This window comes from Colobus angolensis, unplaced genomic scaffold (genome assembly GCF_000951035.1).
Source record: "Colobus angolensis palliatus isolate OR3802 unplaced genomic scaffold, Cang.pa_1.0 Scaffold328, whole genome shotgun sequence".
Lineage (NCBI taxonomy): Eukaryota > Metazoa > Chordata > Mammalia > Primates > Cercopithecidae > Colobus > Colobus angolensis.
Genome location: NW_012116577.1, coordinates 1,453,742 through 1,469,757, shown reverse-complemented (window position 1 = coordinate 1,469,757; position 16,016 = coordinate 1,453,742).

Below are 16,016 nucleotides of genomic sequence, written 5' to 3'. Positions count from 1 at the left end.
CTCTGTTAAATATACAAAAATTAGCTGGGTGTGGTGGCATGCACCTGTAATCCCAGCTACTCAGGAGGCTGAGGCAGGAGAATCACTTGAACTCGGGAGGTGGAGGTTGCAGTGAGCCAAGATTGAGCCACTGCATCCAGCCTGGTGACAGACTGAGACTCCATCTCAGAAACAAAAAACAAAAGACAAACAAAGAAAAAAATAATGCTGTTTTCTAGGATGACAGGGCTCAGGTAAATTCAACATTGTCTCTATACATCACCTGATTTAAGAAATGTTAAGATTTGCTTTGGCCATTTTTACTTCAAAAACATTTTTAAAAGAAATATACACTATAGACGCTGTGAAACCCCTCAACCTATTTTATTTCCTTATCTTTCTCTGCAAAGTTAACCTCTTTTAATTCATTGATGTGAATCTCCTATTGATAATGAAAACTGGACCATTTAAGAATTCAATTTGATTATGTGACACTTGGCACAAATGACTCCATTCTGAATTAGTTTGGTCTGTTGGGGCCTGCTGTGAGTGCTCACTTCAATACAGCTGAAGATGCAGCACATATCTTGGAGATGGTGGTCTTGTGACAGAAAAGAGACAGCAGACCCACAGGAAGGCTTTTAAAGCTTCTGTTTCAATATTACTTTATAGTCACATTTTGTTGCTGCTGCAAGTGACCTGGGGTGAAGGTATATAATCTCCAACAGGTTAGCCTGGGAAGGAGGGGCAGCAAATATTTTCACAGGGGTATAATCTATCACACTAGGTGTCCCAAACCCTCTCTTTGTTCTGTGTGTTTTTCATGTTGTGCTTAAGAAATAATTCCCTAAACAAATGCCATAAATGCCATAGAAAACCATTCTCCTACATGTTCTGTGAAAGACTTGAGTTTTACATTTGTATTTTTGACCTATCTGGAATCTATATTTGGGTATGGTATGAGATAGATATCTAAGTTTATTATTTTTTTAGTTAATCACTTACACTGCTGAGACCAGCTGGGTTGGCTGGAGACCCCAACCCAGCAGTGCTAGAGGAGTTAAAGACACACACACAGAAATATAGCATGTGGAGAGGGAAATTAGGGGTCTCATGGCCTTCAGAGCTGAGAACCCCGAACAGAGATTTACCCACATATTTATTGACAGCAAGCCAGTGATAAGCATTGTTTCTATAGGTTATAGATTAACTAAAAGTATTCCTTATGGGAAACAAAGGGATAGGCCGAAATAACGGGAAATGGGTTGGGCTAGTTATCTGCAGCAGGAACATGTCCTTAAGTCTCAGATCACTCATGATATTGTTTGAGGTTTAAGAATGCCTTAAGTGGTTTTCTGCCTTGGGTGGGCCAGGTGTTCCTTACCCTCATTCCAGTAAACTGACAACCTTCCAGTGCGGGCGTCATGGACATCACAAACATGTCAGAGTGTTGCAGAGATTTTGTTTATGGTCAGTTTTGGCACCAGTTTATGGTCAAATTTGGGGGTCTGTTCCCAACATGTCACCCTTCTTTGTTTTGCAAAGCAATGAAAGCAAAGGCAGCTTTGTCATGGTTAGCTACTTCTCTCAGGAGTCGGGATCCGTATCTGCAGGCTATACAAAGAGAGACAACACTGATTAAAAGCACAATCATAGTTGAAATCACAGAGCTTCCAAGTGTTTTTATCCATTTGAATAGGTTACTAGCTGCTAATCTGTCTGCAGCTTCTTCAAGCACTCCAGTTCCTGGCAATAAGGTCAGGTGTGCCTGGGATGCTTTAACTATTTGTTCTTTAATTTTGCAATATTCAAAGACAAGTTTGTAGAGTGTCCTTCTAGATGCTTTTTTATTCTTTCCTAAATTTTGGTCTTATTAAGAGCTATTAATAGTTTCCACAAATCCTTATGTTTAGCTCCTATAATGGGCCATATCATTTGAGGTTGAGTTGCTATTATACTGCTATGTTTCCAGATAATAGGAACTCTTCCCATACTTCATTTCTACCATCTGACCATTTTGTTGAGACCAGCTGAACATAGTGTGGCCATGACACACAGACTGAGAGGTGCAATTTAAGCTAAACACCCCCTCAGGGGACCAATCAATAGCGATTCCATAGGAATCATTGCGCAGCACCTCTACCTGTTCTGCAATGCAATCTTCCCAAACAAGTATGTTCATTATTTCTAACTGGGTCCAATTCTGTTTATAAGTAGGTTTTTGAGGGTGGTATGCCTCAATTATAGGAGCAGATTTTTTATGGTAAATACTGAGACCAGAAAGTATGTATAACTGTGTCATAAAGTGATTCTATTCAGGCATTATTGCCAGCCATGATTGATACATATGCCCAATAAGTATAATTGTTCTCTCTGTCAGCCCTTGTTGAAGGAATACTCATGGCAATGGTGATCACTGCTATCATAGCTACCATTAAATTACTCATTGTGACTGGTTGTCCCACTTTCCTCAGGCTTTCTTCCACCATCTGTGACAACTTCTTGATCTGTCCCCAGGTGGGTGGCTGCTCATGACAGTTGGGGTCCTCCTAAGCATCAGTCTCAACATGGCTGCAACCAGGGGTCCTCAGGATCCTCCTGGAATCTCTTCATCAGCATCTGGCTCATGATAAGCTTTAAGGTGTCTTGATGGTTTCAGGCTGTTGATTCAGTGCTGGAGAAACACAAGCATAACCTATACCCCAAGTTATTATTTTACCTATTTCCCAACTTTTTGTTATTGGATCTCTCCACCAAATGAGTTGTTTTACTTCTGTCTTTGCAGTTGGTTTCTGTAGATGTTGTTCAGTTGCTGATAGCATCTCGCCTTTAGGCAGGTTCAAAAAATTTAAAGTTAATAATGCTAGATTCAATTACATTTGGGGTGTCCTGTGGTCACTGTTTCTCCCTTTTTGTTTTTGTAACTGCTGTTTCAGGGAGAGATTCATTCTATCCACTATGACTTGTCCTTGAGAATTATATGGGATACCAGTAATGTGTTTAATATTCCATATAGAGAAAAATGTATCTAGTGCTTGGCTAGTATAGCCTGGAGCATTATCTGTTTTAATAGAAGCTGGAATGCCCATCACCACAAAACACTGCAAAAGGTGATGTTTAACACAGGCAGAAGACTCTCCTGATTGGCATGTAGCCCAGACAAAGTGAGAAAAGGTGCCCACACATACATGTACATAAGCTAGTCTCCCAAATGAGGGAACATGTGTGACATCCGTTTGCCAAAGAGAGTTAGGTTTCAATTCTCGAGGATTAACTCCTCCTGTAAAAGATGAGGAATGTACCATTTGGCAAGTTGGGCATCACTGGATAATAGCTTTATCTTCTTTCCAGGTAATGCTGTATCTGCAGTTGAGACCAGAGGCATTAACATGGGTTAAATTGTGAAAGTGTCTAGCATTAGATATTGCATTAGCAATATCTCCCTGCAGCCAAAAGTCCTGGAAGAGGTGTATGAGCCCTAATGTGAGTGATGTAAAAAGGGTGCATTCTACTCCCAGCTGCTGTTTGCAATTGGGTAAACAAAGTCATCAGTTGTTCATCTGTGTGGAATTGTAGCTGAGCATTTTCAATTAATTGTGTGGAATGAACCACATATGAAGAATCAGAAATCACATTAATAGGCATATCAAAAGCAGTCAATACCTCAATTATAGCTACAAGCTCTGCTTTTTGAGCTGAAGTATAGGGTGTCTGGAAAACTTTACCTTTTGATCCAGAATAAGAAGTTTACCATTACTACACCCATCTGTAAAAACATTCTCAGCACCTTCAATTGGTTTAAATTTAGTTATTTTAGGGAAAATCCAAATTAGTTAATTTCAAAATTTGAAACAGTTTCATTTTAAGAAAATGGTTATCGAGAATACCCAGAAAGTCAGCTAAATGAGTTTGCTGAGTGAGACTATTTATCAAAACTTACTGTATTTGTGCCTTCATGAGAGACACAATGATTTTTCCAGGATCATATCCATGTAAGTTAACAATCTGAGTTCTCCCAGTCCCTATCATAGTGGCAATTTGATCTAAATAAGGAGTTAGAGTCCGTGAATTAGTATGTGGAAGAAAAAGCCACTCTACAAGATCTTGTTCTTGAACAATCATACTAGTAGGTGAATGCTGAGTTGGAAAAATTAGCAAATCTAGAGTCTTCTTTGGAGCAATTCAATTTATTTGAGCTTTATGGACTTGCTTTTCCATTAGCTGCAGCTCTGCCTGAGCTTCTTTTGTTAATTGCCAAGGGCTAGTGAGACTAGGATCTCCTCTAAGGATAGAAAATAGATTACTCATGGCATAGGTAGGAATGCCTAGAGCAGATTGTATCCAATTAATGTCCCCTAGTAATTTTCAAAAGTCATTTAATGTTTTCAGTTGATCTCTACATATGGTTACTTTCTGTGGCACAATGGCAATGTCATTTACTAAGGTCCCCAAGTAGGAGTAAGGAGTAGCAGTCTGAATTTTGTCAGGAGCTATACTTAAACCAGTGTGAGAAATCAAATTTTGCAAGTGATCATAACATTGGAGTAATATTTCTTGAGTAGGGGCAGCACAAAGTATATCATCCATATAATGAATAATGTAACACTGTGAAAATATTTTACGAGTAGTTTCAATTGCTTGCCCTACATAAATTTGGCAAATTGTTCGGCTGTTTAATGCACCTTATGGCAACACTTTCCAATGAAAATGCTTAGCAGGCTGCAGGTTGTTTACTGCAGGAATTGTAAATGCAAACCATTCACAGTTTTGCTCAGCTAAGGGGATAGCAGAGAAACAGTCTTTTAAATCTATGACCATTAAAGGCCAATTTTTTTGGAATCATAGCAGGAGAAGGCAATTCTGGCTGTAGTGTCCCCATAGGTTGTATAACTGAATTAACGACTCTTAAATCAGTTAACATTCTCCTTTTACCTGATTTTTTCTTAATGACAAAAATTGGAGAATTCCAAGGGGAAAATATTGGAGCTATGTGTCTTTTTCTAATTGTTCATTAACTAATTCCTCTAAAGCCTCTGGTTTCTCTTTACTTAGCGGCCATTGTTTTATCCAAATTGGCTTACCTGTTAACCATTTTAAAGGTATAGGTTCTGGAGGCTTAGCAATGGCCACCATCAAAAATGATATCCTAAACCTTGGTGGTAACTTTGTCTTTCTGCTTGAAGTGGTACCTTCAAACCTTGCAAACTTTTTCCTGGTCCCATACCAGGGACATACTCCATTTCATGCACCATATATTGACTTTGAGGGCTATATAATTGTTCTGGAATTAGAATTGTGCTCTCCATTGTTGTAATAAATATCTTTCCCATAAATGTATAGGCACAGAAGTTATAATTTGTTGAATAGTCCCAGGTTGTCTATCGGACCCTTCACAATGCAAAATATAACTACTTTGATATACTTCAGGGGCTTTACCAACTCCAACTATGTTAAATTGAGCACATTGAATTGACCACATGGATGGACAGTGATGTAGAGAAATGATTGAAATGTCTGCTCCTGTATCTACCAAACCTTTAAACTTCTTTCCCTGAAGAGTTATTTCACAGGTAGGATGTTTATCAGTAATTTGATTCACCCAATAAGCCACTTTGCCTTGTGTGTTTGTGCTTTCAAATCCTCCTGTTCATTTAATTTCACTTTTCCCCATTTCCACATACAGCACAATCAGGAGCTGTGCTATACGGTCTCCTGGCTCTGTTTTCCAGGGAACGGAAGTAGATATAACAATTTGAATTTCCCCATTGTAATCTGAATCTATGACTCCTGTTTGTACTTGCACCCCTTTTAAATTTAAACTAGATCTTCCTAGAAGTAATCTTATCATCCCTGCTGGCAAGGATCCACAGACCCCTCTTGGGACTTTTTGCAGGGGTTCCCCAGGCAGAAGACTTACAGCTTTTGTGCAGCATAAATCTACTGCAGCACTACCAGCTGTGGTGGGGGACAGATATTTTACAGGGGTGAGGGAGTGGCCTGATGTGGAAATGCCCCAGTTTGGAATGGGGCCTGGGATGGGCCCTGCATGGCATTTCCTAAATTTAAAAGGAAAAGGCTCAAATGTAGCTATAATATTTCCCTGTTGATCTGGGAGTCATATACTAACAGGGAACTGCCAAGCCTCTAAATCACCCTCTCATATAGCTTGCTGAATTCCTGCCTGGATAGAACTGAGAGTGGTCACTCGAGGCGCTGCTCGACCAGTCACTGGGGCAACTAGTTTTCATCCAGTGTCCTCCAGAAAAGAAAGATCTGGAGGGTCAGGCCACTCTCTTTCTTCAAAATAATGAGGGGGTGCAGAAGGGTAGGGATGAACCTCTTCCTTCTTTGCCGCTTTAGCTTTAGCTGGCAAGCTGGCAAACAAACCTGCTCTGTTACTTCATCTGTTACTTCATTACACTCTCCTTCCTCCTCCTCATCAGTGTCAAAAGGTTCCAAGGTGGAACAAACCAGAGCCCACACTTGTCCCATTGTTACCTTGATGCTTCTGAGCTCCCCTTCTTACTCACCATGGGGATTGCTTAAGAGTATTCTGGTGTCCTCCAGCTTAGTTCCATGTTGTCCAATCATTGCTCTGGTGACCCTTCAACCTGGGTTCGAGCCCCATGTATGGGCGTCATTTGCCGAGACCAGCTCGATTGTGGAGACCCTAACCCAGTGGTGCTAGAGGAATTAAAGACACACACACAGAAATATAGCATGTGGAGAGGGAAATCGGGATCTCATGGCCTTCAGAGCTGAAAGCCCCAAACAGAGATTTACCCACATATTTATTGACAGTAAGCCCAGTGATAAGCATTGTTTCTATAGATTATAGATTAACTTAAAGTGTTTCTTAGGGGAAACAAAGGGATGGGACGAAATAATGGGAAATGGGTTGGGCTAGTTATCTGCAGCAGGAACATGTCCTTAAGTCTCAGGTCACTCATACTATTGTTTGTGGTTTAAGAACACTTTAAGCGGTTTTCCACCCTGGGTGGGCCAGGAAAACCTTCCAGCATGGGCATCATGGCCATCATGACCATGTCACAGTGTTGCAGAGATTTTGTTTATGGCCAGTTTTGGGACCACTTTATGGCCAGATTTGGGTGCCTGTTCCCAGCATTGCACTTTTGGCAATCATTGGTGATTCCATCCCTTTTCCTCTGATTTTTACATGTGACAGGTGATCTCTGTTGCATATCCAGTTCCCACGTGTATGGGAACCATTCTACCCTTCCCTGTGGGTCTCCTGTAAAGGAGAAAGTGTGTTCCTGGATTTGGTTTTCTGTGCCTTCTCTCCTGGCCCTGCCTTCCAGAACCAAGGCATTGGCTTTTTCAGGCAAATCTCTGGCTTTGAGTCCCTGTTTCATTTCTGGCACTTAAGATGTACCTTTCTAATGTTTTATCAATACCCAACTATGTAGTTAAGTTTATTTAGGGGTTATATTTTAGCCATCACTTATATGTGTTGCTAATTGAGAAGAGTCTGAACACCTCAGTCTGCCCAGTTACTGAAACCTGTAGAAGACTCTTTAAAAGTTTAAAATCTGCTATATTCAAATGAACAAAGATTTAATGATAGATTTAGTGGTAACCTGATTGACAGAAAGATTTATTTTATGGAACACAAACTTTCCCAGGGAATCTCAAATTCTGTTTTGAAGTTGGAGCAACTAGCTGTTTTTTTTTTTTTATTTTTTTCTCAGAAGTTTATTTTTTAATTAAATTTTTTATTTCCATAAGTTATTGGGGAACAGGTGGTGTTTGGTTACATGAGTAAGTTCTTTGGTGAGATTTGGTGCACCTATCACCCGAGCAGTATACAATGCACCCAATTTGTGATCTTTTATCCATCACCCCCTTCCCACCCTTTCCCCCTGAGTCCCCAGACCATTGTGTCATTCTTATGCCTTTGCATCCTCATAGCTTAGCTCCCACATATGAGTTAGAACATACGATGTTTGGTTTTTCCATTCCTGAGTTACTTCATTTAGAATAATAGTCTCCAATCTCATCCAGGTCACAGTGAATGCCATTAATTCATTCCTTTTTATGAATGAGTAGTATTCCATCAAATATATATATCATCATCAAATATATATGTATCATATATCATATTTTATATATATATAATATATATATAAAATCACTGTTTATCCATTCTTTGATTGATGGGCATTTGGGTTGGTTCCATATTTTTGCAATTGCAAATTGTGCTGCTATAAACTTGCATGTGCAAGTATGTTTTTCGTATAGTGACTTCTTTTCCTCTGGAGAGATACCCAGTAGTGGGATTGCTGGATCAAATGGTGGTTCTACTTTTAGTTCTTTAAGGAATCTCCACACTTTTTTTCATAGTGGTTTTACTAGTTTACATTCCCACCAGCAGCATAGAAGTGTTCCCTGTTCACTGCATCCATGCCAACATCTATTTTTTTTTATTATAACCATTCTTGCAAGAGTAAGGTGATATTGCATTGCAGTTTTGATTTGCATTTCCCTAATCACTAGTGATGCTGAGCATTTTTTCATGTGTTTGTTGGCCATTTGCATATCCTCTTTTGAGAATTGTCTATTCATGTCCTAAGCCCACTTTTTTTATGGCCTTGCTTGCTTTTTTCTTGCTAATTTGTTTGAGTTCATTGTAGATTCTGGATATTAGTCCTTTGTCAGATGTATAGATTGTGAAGATTTTCTCCCATTCTGTGGGTTGTCTGTTTACTCTGCTGACTGTTCCTTCTGCTGTGCAAAAGCTCTTTAGTTTTATTAAGTCCCAGCTATTTATCTTTGTTTTTATGCATTTACTTCTGGGTTCGTTGTCATGAAATCCTTGTCTGAGCCAATGTCTAGAAGGGTTTTTCTAATGCCATCTTCTAGAATTTCTAGTTTCAGGTCTTGGATTTAAGTCCTTGATCCATCTTGAGTTGATTTTTGTATAAGGTGAGAGATGAGGATCCAGTTTCATTCTCTTACATGTGGCTTGCCAATTACCCCAGCACCATTTGTTGAATAGGGTGTCCTTTCCCTTCTTTATGTTTTTGTTTGCTTCATCAAAGATCAGTTGGTTGTAAGTATTTGGGTTTATTTCTGGGTTCTCTATTCTGTTACATTGGTCTATGTGCCTGTTTTTATACCAGCCCCATGCTGTTTTGGTGACTATGGCCTTATAGTATAGTTTGAAATCAGGTCATGAGATGCTTCCAGATTTGTTCCTTTATTTTTTTTGAGATGGAGTTTCACTCTTGTTGCCCAGGCTGAAGTGCAATAGCATGCTCTCAGCTCACTGAAACCCCTGCCTCCTGGGTTTAAGTGATTATCCTGCCTTAGCCTCCTGAGTAGCTGGATTATAGGCATATGCCACCATGCCTGGCTAATTTTTTTTTTTTCTTTTTTTTTGAGACAGAGTCTTGCTCTGTTACCCAGACTGGAGTGCAGTGGTGCAATCTTAGCTCATTGCAACCTCTGCCTCCCAGGTTCAAGCAATTCTCCTGCCTCAGACTCCCAAGTAGCTGGGATTATAGGCATGTGCCACTATATCTGGCTAATTTTTGTATTTTTAATAGAGATGGAGTTTCACCATGTTGGCCAGGCTGGTTCTGAACACCTGACCTCAGGTGATCCACCTGCCTTGGCCTCCCAAAGTGCTGGAATTATAGGCATGAGTCAACGTGCCTGGCCTAATTTTGTATTTCTTAGTAGAGACGAGGTTTCTCCATGTTGGTCAGGCTGGTCTTGAACTCCTGACCTCAGGTGATCCGGCTGTCTCGGCCTCCCAAAGTGCTGGGATTACAGGTGTGAGTCACTGTGCCCAGCCCAGATTTGTTCTTTTTGCTTAGTCCTGCTTTGGCTATGTTGTCTCTTTTTTGGTTCCATATGGATTTTAGGATGTTTTTTCTAATTCTGTGAAGAATGATGGTGGTATTTTGATGGGAATTGCATTGAGTTTGTAGATTGCTTTTGGCAGTATGGTCATTTTCACAATGTTGATTCTACCTATCCATGAGCATGGGATGTGTTTCCATTTGTTTGTGTCACCTGTGATTTCTTTCAGCAATGTTTTGTAGTTTTCCTTGTAGAGGTCTTTTACCTCCTTGGTTAGGTATATTCCTAATTATTGTATTTTATTTTGCAGCTATTGTAAAAGGGGTTGCATTCTTGATTTGATTCTCAGCTTGGTTGCTATTGGTGTATAGAAGAGCTATTGATTTGTGTACATTGATTTTTGAATCCAGAAACTTTGCAGAATTCTTTTATCAGTTCTAGGAGATTTCTGGAGGAGTCTTTAGGGTTTTCTAGGTAAACAATCACATCATTAGCAAACAGTGACAGTTTGACTTTCTTTTTACCAATTTGGATGCCCTTTATTTCTTTCTCTTATCTGGTTGCTCTGGCTAGGGCTTCCAGTACTATGTTGAAGAGGAGTGGTGAGAGTGGGCATCCTTATCTAATTCCAGTTCGCACAGGGAATTCTTTCAACTTTTCCCCATTCAGTATTCTGTTGGCTGTGGGTTTGTCATAGATGGCTTTTATTACATTGACGTATGTCCTTTGTATGCCATTTTTGCTGGGAGTTTTAATCATAAAGGGATGCTGGATTTTGTCAAATGCTTTTTCTGCATCTATTGAGATGGTTCTGTGATTTTTGTTTTTGATCCTGTTTATGTGGTGTATCATATTTATTGACTTGTGTATGTTAAACCATCCCTGCATCCCTGGTATGAAACCCACTTGATCATGGTAGATTATCTTTTGGATATGTTGTTGGATTCAGTTAGCTAGTATTTTGTTAAGGATTTTAGCATCTATGTTCATCAGGGATGTTGGTCTGTAGTTTTCTTTTTTGGTTATGTTCTTTCCTGGTTTTGGTATTAGGGTGATACTGGCTTCATAGAATGATTTAGGGAGGATTCTCTTTTTCTCTATCTTATGGACTAGTGTCAATTGAATTGATTCCCATTCTTCTTTGAATATCTGGTAGAATTCTGCTGTGAATCCATCTGGTCCTGGACTTTTTTTTGTTGGTAATTTTTTTCTTACCATTTCAATATTGCTGCTTGTTATTGGTCTGTTCAGAGTACCTAATTCTTCCTGATTTAAACTACGAAGGTTCTTTTTTTTTCCAGGAATTTATCCGTCTCTTTTAGGTTTTCTAGTTTTTGTGCATAAAGGTGTTCATAGTAGTCTTGAATGATCTTTTGTATTTCTGTGGTGTCAGTTGCAGTATCTCCCATTTCATTTCTAACTGACCTTATCTGGATTTTCTCTCTTCTTTTTTTGATTAATCTTGCTAATGGTCTATCAATCTTATTTATCTTTTCAAATAATCAGCTTTTTGTTTTACTTATCTTTTTTGTTGTTGTTGTTTCAATTTCATTTAGTTCTGCTCTGAATCTTGGTTATTTCCTTTCTTTTGCTGGGTTTGAGTTTGATTTGTTCTTGTTTCTCTAGTTCCTTGAGGTGTGACCTTAGATTGTCTGTGCTTTTTCAGGCTTTTTATGTAGGCACTTAGGGCTGCGAACTTTCCTCTTAGTGCTGCCTTTGCTGTATCCCAGAGGTTTTGATAGGTTGTGTCACTATTGTCATTCAGTTTGGAGAATTTTTAAATTTCCATCTTGATTTCAGTTTTTACCCAATGATCATTCAAGAGCAGGTTATTTAATTTCCATGTACTTGCATGGTTTTGAAGGTTCCTTTTGGAGTTGATTTCCAGTTTTATTCCACTGTGGTCTGAGAGAGTGCTTAATATAATTTCAATTTTCTTGAATTTATTGAGGCTCATTTTGTGGCCTATCATATAGTCTATCTTGGAGAAAGTTCCATGCATTTTTGAATAGAATGTATATTCTGTGGTTGTTGGGTAGAATGTCCTATAAAGATCTGTTAAGTCTATTTGTTCCAGTGCATAGTTTAAATCCATTTTTTCTTTGTTGACTTTCTGTTTGATGACCTGTTTAGTGCTGTGAATGGAGTATTGAAGTCCCCCACTATTATTGTGTTGCTGTATATCTCATTTCTTAGGTCTATTAGTAATTGTCTTATAAATTTGGGAGCTCCAGTGTTAGGTGCATATATATTTAGGATTGTGATATTTTCCTGTTGGACAAGGCCTTTTATCATTATATAATGACCTTGTTTGTCTTTTTAAACTGCTGTTGCTTTAAAGTTTTTGTCTGATATAAGAATAGCTACCCCTGCATGCTTTTGGTGTCCATTTGCATGGAATATCTTTACCTTAAATTTATGTGAGTCCTTATGTGTTAGGTGTGTCTCTTGAGGGTTATGTCTCTTGAAAGTGTGTCTTCAGTTGGCTGGTGAATTCTTATCTATTCTTCAATTCTGTGTCTTTTAAGTGGTGCATTTAGGCTGTTTACATTCAATGTTACTATTGAGTTGTGAGGTACTATTCCATTTATTATGCTACTTGTTGCCTGCATACTTTGTTTTTGTTTTTTTTTCTTTTTGTTGTTGTTGTTGTATTTTTGTTGTAGGTCCTGTGAGATATATGCATTAAAAAGGTTCTATTTTGATGTGTTTCTAGGATGTGTTTCAAGATTTAGAGCTCCTTTTAGCAATTCTTGTAGTGCTGATTTGGTAGTGATGAATTCTCTCAGCATTTCTTTGTGTGAAAAATACTGTATTTTTCCTTCACTTATGAAGCTTAGTTTCACTGGGTACAAAAATTCTTGGTTGATAATTGTTGCGTTTGAGGAGGCTGAAGATAGGGTCCCAATTCCTTCTAGCCTGTAGGGTTTCTGTTGAGAAATCTGCTGTTAATTTGATAGGTTTTGCTTTATAGGTTACCTGGTATTTTTGCCTTACAGCTCTTAAGATTTTTTTTCTTTGTCTTGACTTTAGATAACCTAATGACAATGTGCCTAGGTGATAATCTTTTTGCGATGAATTTCCCAGGTTTTCTTTGAGCTTCTTGTATTTGGATGTCTAGTTCTCTAGCAAGGCCAGAGAAATTTTTCTTGATTATTCCCCCAAATATAGTTGCCAAATGTTTAGATTTCTTTTCTTCCTCAGGAACACCATTATTCTTAGGTTTGGCCACTTAACATAATTCCAGACTTCTTGGAGGCTTTGTTAATATTTTCTTATGCTTTTTTTGTCTTTGTTGGATTGGGTTAATTTGCAAACCTTGTCTTCCAAAGCTCTTCTGCTTGTTTGAGTCTCTGGAGCTCTTCTGCTAGTTTGAGTCTATTGCTGAGACTTTCCAGAGCATTTTGCATTTCTATAAGTGTACCTATTGTTTCCTGGAGTTTTGACTGTTTTTTATTTATGCTGTCTATTTCATTGAATGTTTCTCCCTTCACTTTTTGTATCATATTTTTGATATCTTTACATTGGGCTTTGCCTTTCTCTAGTGCCTCCCTGTTTAACTTAATAACTAACCTTCTGAATTCTTTTTCAGTTAGATCAGGGGTTTCTTCCTGGTTTGGATCCATTGCTGGAGAGCTAGTGTGATTTTTTGGGGATGTTAAAGAACCTTGTTTTGTCATATTACCAGAGTTGGTTTTCTGGTGGCTTCTCATTTGGGTAGGCTCTGTCAGAGGGAAGGTCTAGAGCTGAAGGCTGTTGTTCAGTTCCTTTTGTTCAAAAGGGTGTTTCCTTGATATAGTACTCTCCCTCTTTTCCTAGGGATGTGGCTTCCTGAGAGCTGAGCTGTAATGATTATTATCTCTTTTCTGAATCTAGCCACCAGCAAGTCTAACAGGCTCTGGGCTGGTACTGGGGGTTGTCTGCACAGAGTCCTGTGATGTGAACCATCTGTGGGTCTCTTAGCTATGGATACCAGTACCTGCTCCAGTGGAGGTGGCAGGCAGGTGAAAAGGACTCTGTGAGGGTCCTTAGCTTTGATTGATTAATGCACTATTTTTGTGCTGGTTGGCCTCCTGCCTCCTGCTGGGAGGAGCATCAGTTGGGGTAGTATGGGGAGGAACAGGCAGTGGGTGGGACCTTGGAACTCTCAAGGGTATATGCCCTTTGTCTTCAGTTACCAGGATGGGTTGGGAAGGACCATTAGGTTGGGGCAGGGTTAGGCGTGTCTGAGCTCAGATTCTACTTGGGTGGGTCTTTTTGCACTCCTGTTGGGGGAGGGTGGGGATGAGGTTCCCAGGTCAATAGAGTTATGTTCCTAAGAAGATTATGTCTGCCTTTGCTGTGTCATGCAGCGTGACAGGGAAGTGGGGGAAAGCTGGCAGTCACAGGCCTCACCCAGTTCCCACACAACCCAAATGGCTGGTCTCACTCCCACTGCACCCCCTGCAACAGCACCAAGCCTGTCTCCAGGCAGTGGGCAAGCAGGACCCAGTACTTTCCCCAGGCTACCCGCCTCCCAGCTGTGAAAATAAACAGGGCTCTCCTTCTTCCCCCATCTGTTGAGTCTGCACACTGGATTCATGCCCTCCCCCAAGTTCTGGCCAAGAGAATTCTCCATCAGTTGAAATTGTTACAAAGTTCAGCTGGAGTTTTCCTTCTCCCTGCGGCCTTTCCCAGTGCCTCCAGCAGCCCTCCTCAAGGACTCCTGTGAGGCCAGGCAGAAATGGCTTGGCAGGGAACCCTGCAAGCCTAGAGGGATTTTGCCGCTGCTTCCTCTACCCCTGTATTTCGCTCAGCTCTCTAAATTGACTTAGCTCCAGGTAAGGTCAGAATCTTCTCCGGTAATCTAGACTTTCAGGTTCCCCAGTGGGGATGTGTGTTTGGGGGCAGAGGAACTCCCTTTCCCACTTCCACAGTTTGGGAGCTCATAGTATTTGGGGTGTCTCCTGGGTCCTGCAGGACCCTTCAGAGGGTCCGTGGGTTCTCCCGGCATTCCTAATGTATTCCTGCAGTTCTTCTGGAGCAAAAGTTCAAGATGGGAGCCTCCACACGCTGCTCTGTCTGTCCCAGCGGGAGCTGCAGTCCAGTCCTGCCTCCCGTCCGCCATGATCTCTCCTTTACAATTAGCTTTTAATATTAATTAAAAAGCTATTTGTTATCCAAGCTATTTTTATAGGCAAGCTTAGCTTACAGGAAAATCACTGACTCAGTCCCTTGCTGTGGTGTGTTGAGTTTAATGTCTCTGCCAATTTTCCTAATTATTTTTAATAAATTATCAGAAACTGAAAGAAGCTTTCTGACTTGTGTGTGTGTTTGTGTGTGTGTGCGTGCGTGCACGTTGTATGTGTGTGTGGAAGAGAAGGAAGTAGGAATTAGGGAAAGAAAACGAAGAGGGAGAGAAAATTTTGTTTTGTTCTTTCCAAACATTTTTTTTTGTTCTTTCCAAAAAAATTTTGTTTTTCTACAGCAGCTTCCATGCCTACAATAATTTCTCTCCCTTGCATGCTTAGAGTGAAAGTGAATATTATGTGTAACCCAAGTGTCTAATACCTGGATTGGCACTAACCACTTAATAGATCTAATTACACACTCTCTCCTACCAAGGGTCACTTTGGGCTGCATCTTAAATCATTCCTGGCTCTAGCCTGTTCTCTATTGTTTGGTTCTTAACCATGGCTTTAGTTCTTCCTTGGCTCTCTGCATGCTCTGCTCTAGTGCTTGATTTAATAATATGGTGGAGGAGTGTGCAGATGCTGGAGCCAGATAGTCTGGTTTCAAATCCTGACTCTGACCCTTATCAGCTATAGGATCTTGGGCATCTCATTTAATCTTTCTGCATTTTGGTCTCCTCACTTGTAAAATGGACATAAAACAAATAGCTACCTTACAGGGTTGTTGTGAGGGTTATGTAATAGATGTCCTGTTCATATCTTGTTCAATTTCTCTTCCATCTTTGTGCACACAGGCCCCAGATGAGCTGTCATCCCTTGAGCTGCTTTCTGGTGTCTTTGTCTTTTTTCTGTCAGCTCCTCTCTCAGAACCTGCTTTGAACTCGAGATCTAAAAGTACCTGGGAATTTATGTGCCGCCCCCTGTTCCCCCAACCTTAATGAATGACTGCCACTTTAGGAATATAAATACTCCACCTCCCTTGCTCCACAGGTGTCAGGCACATGCGTTGCACCTAACTCAGGTTTGTTTTACACTGGGGCT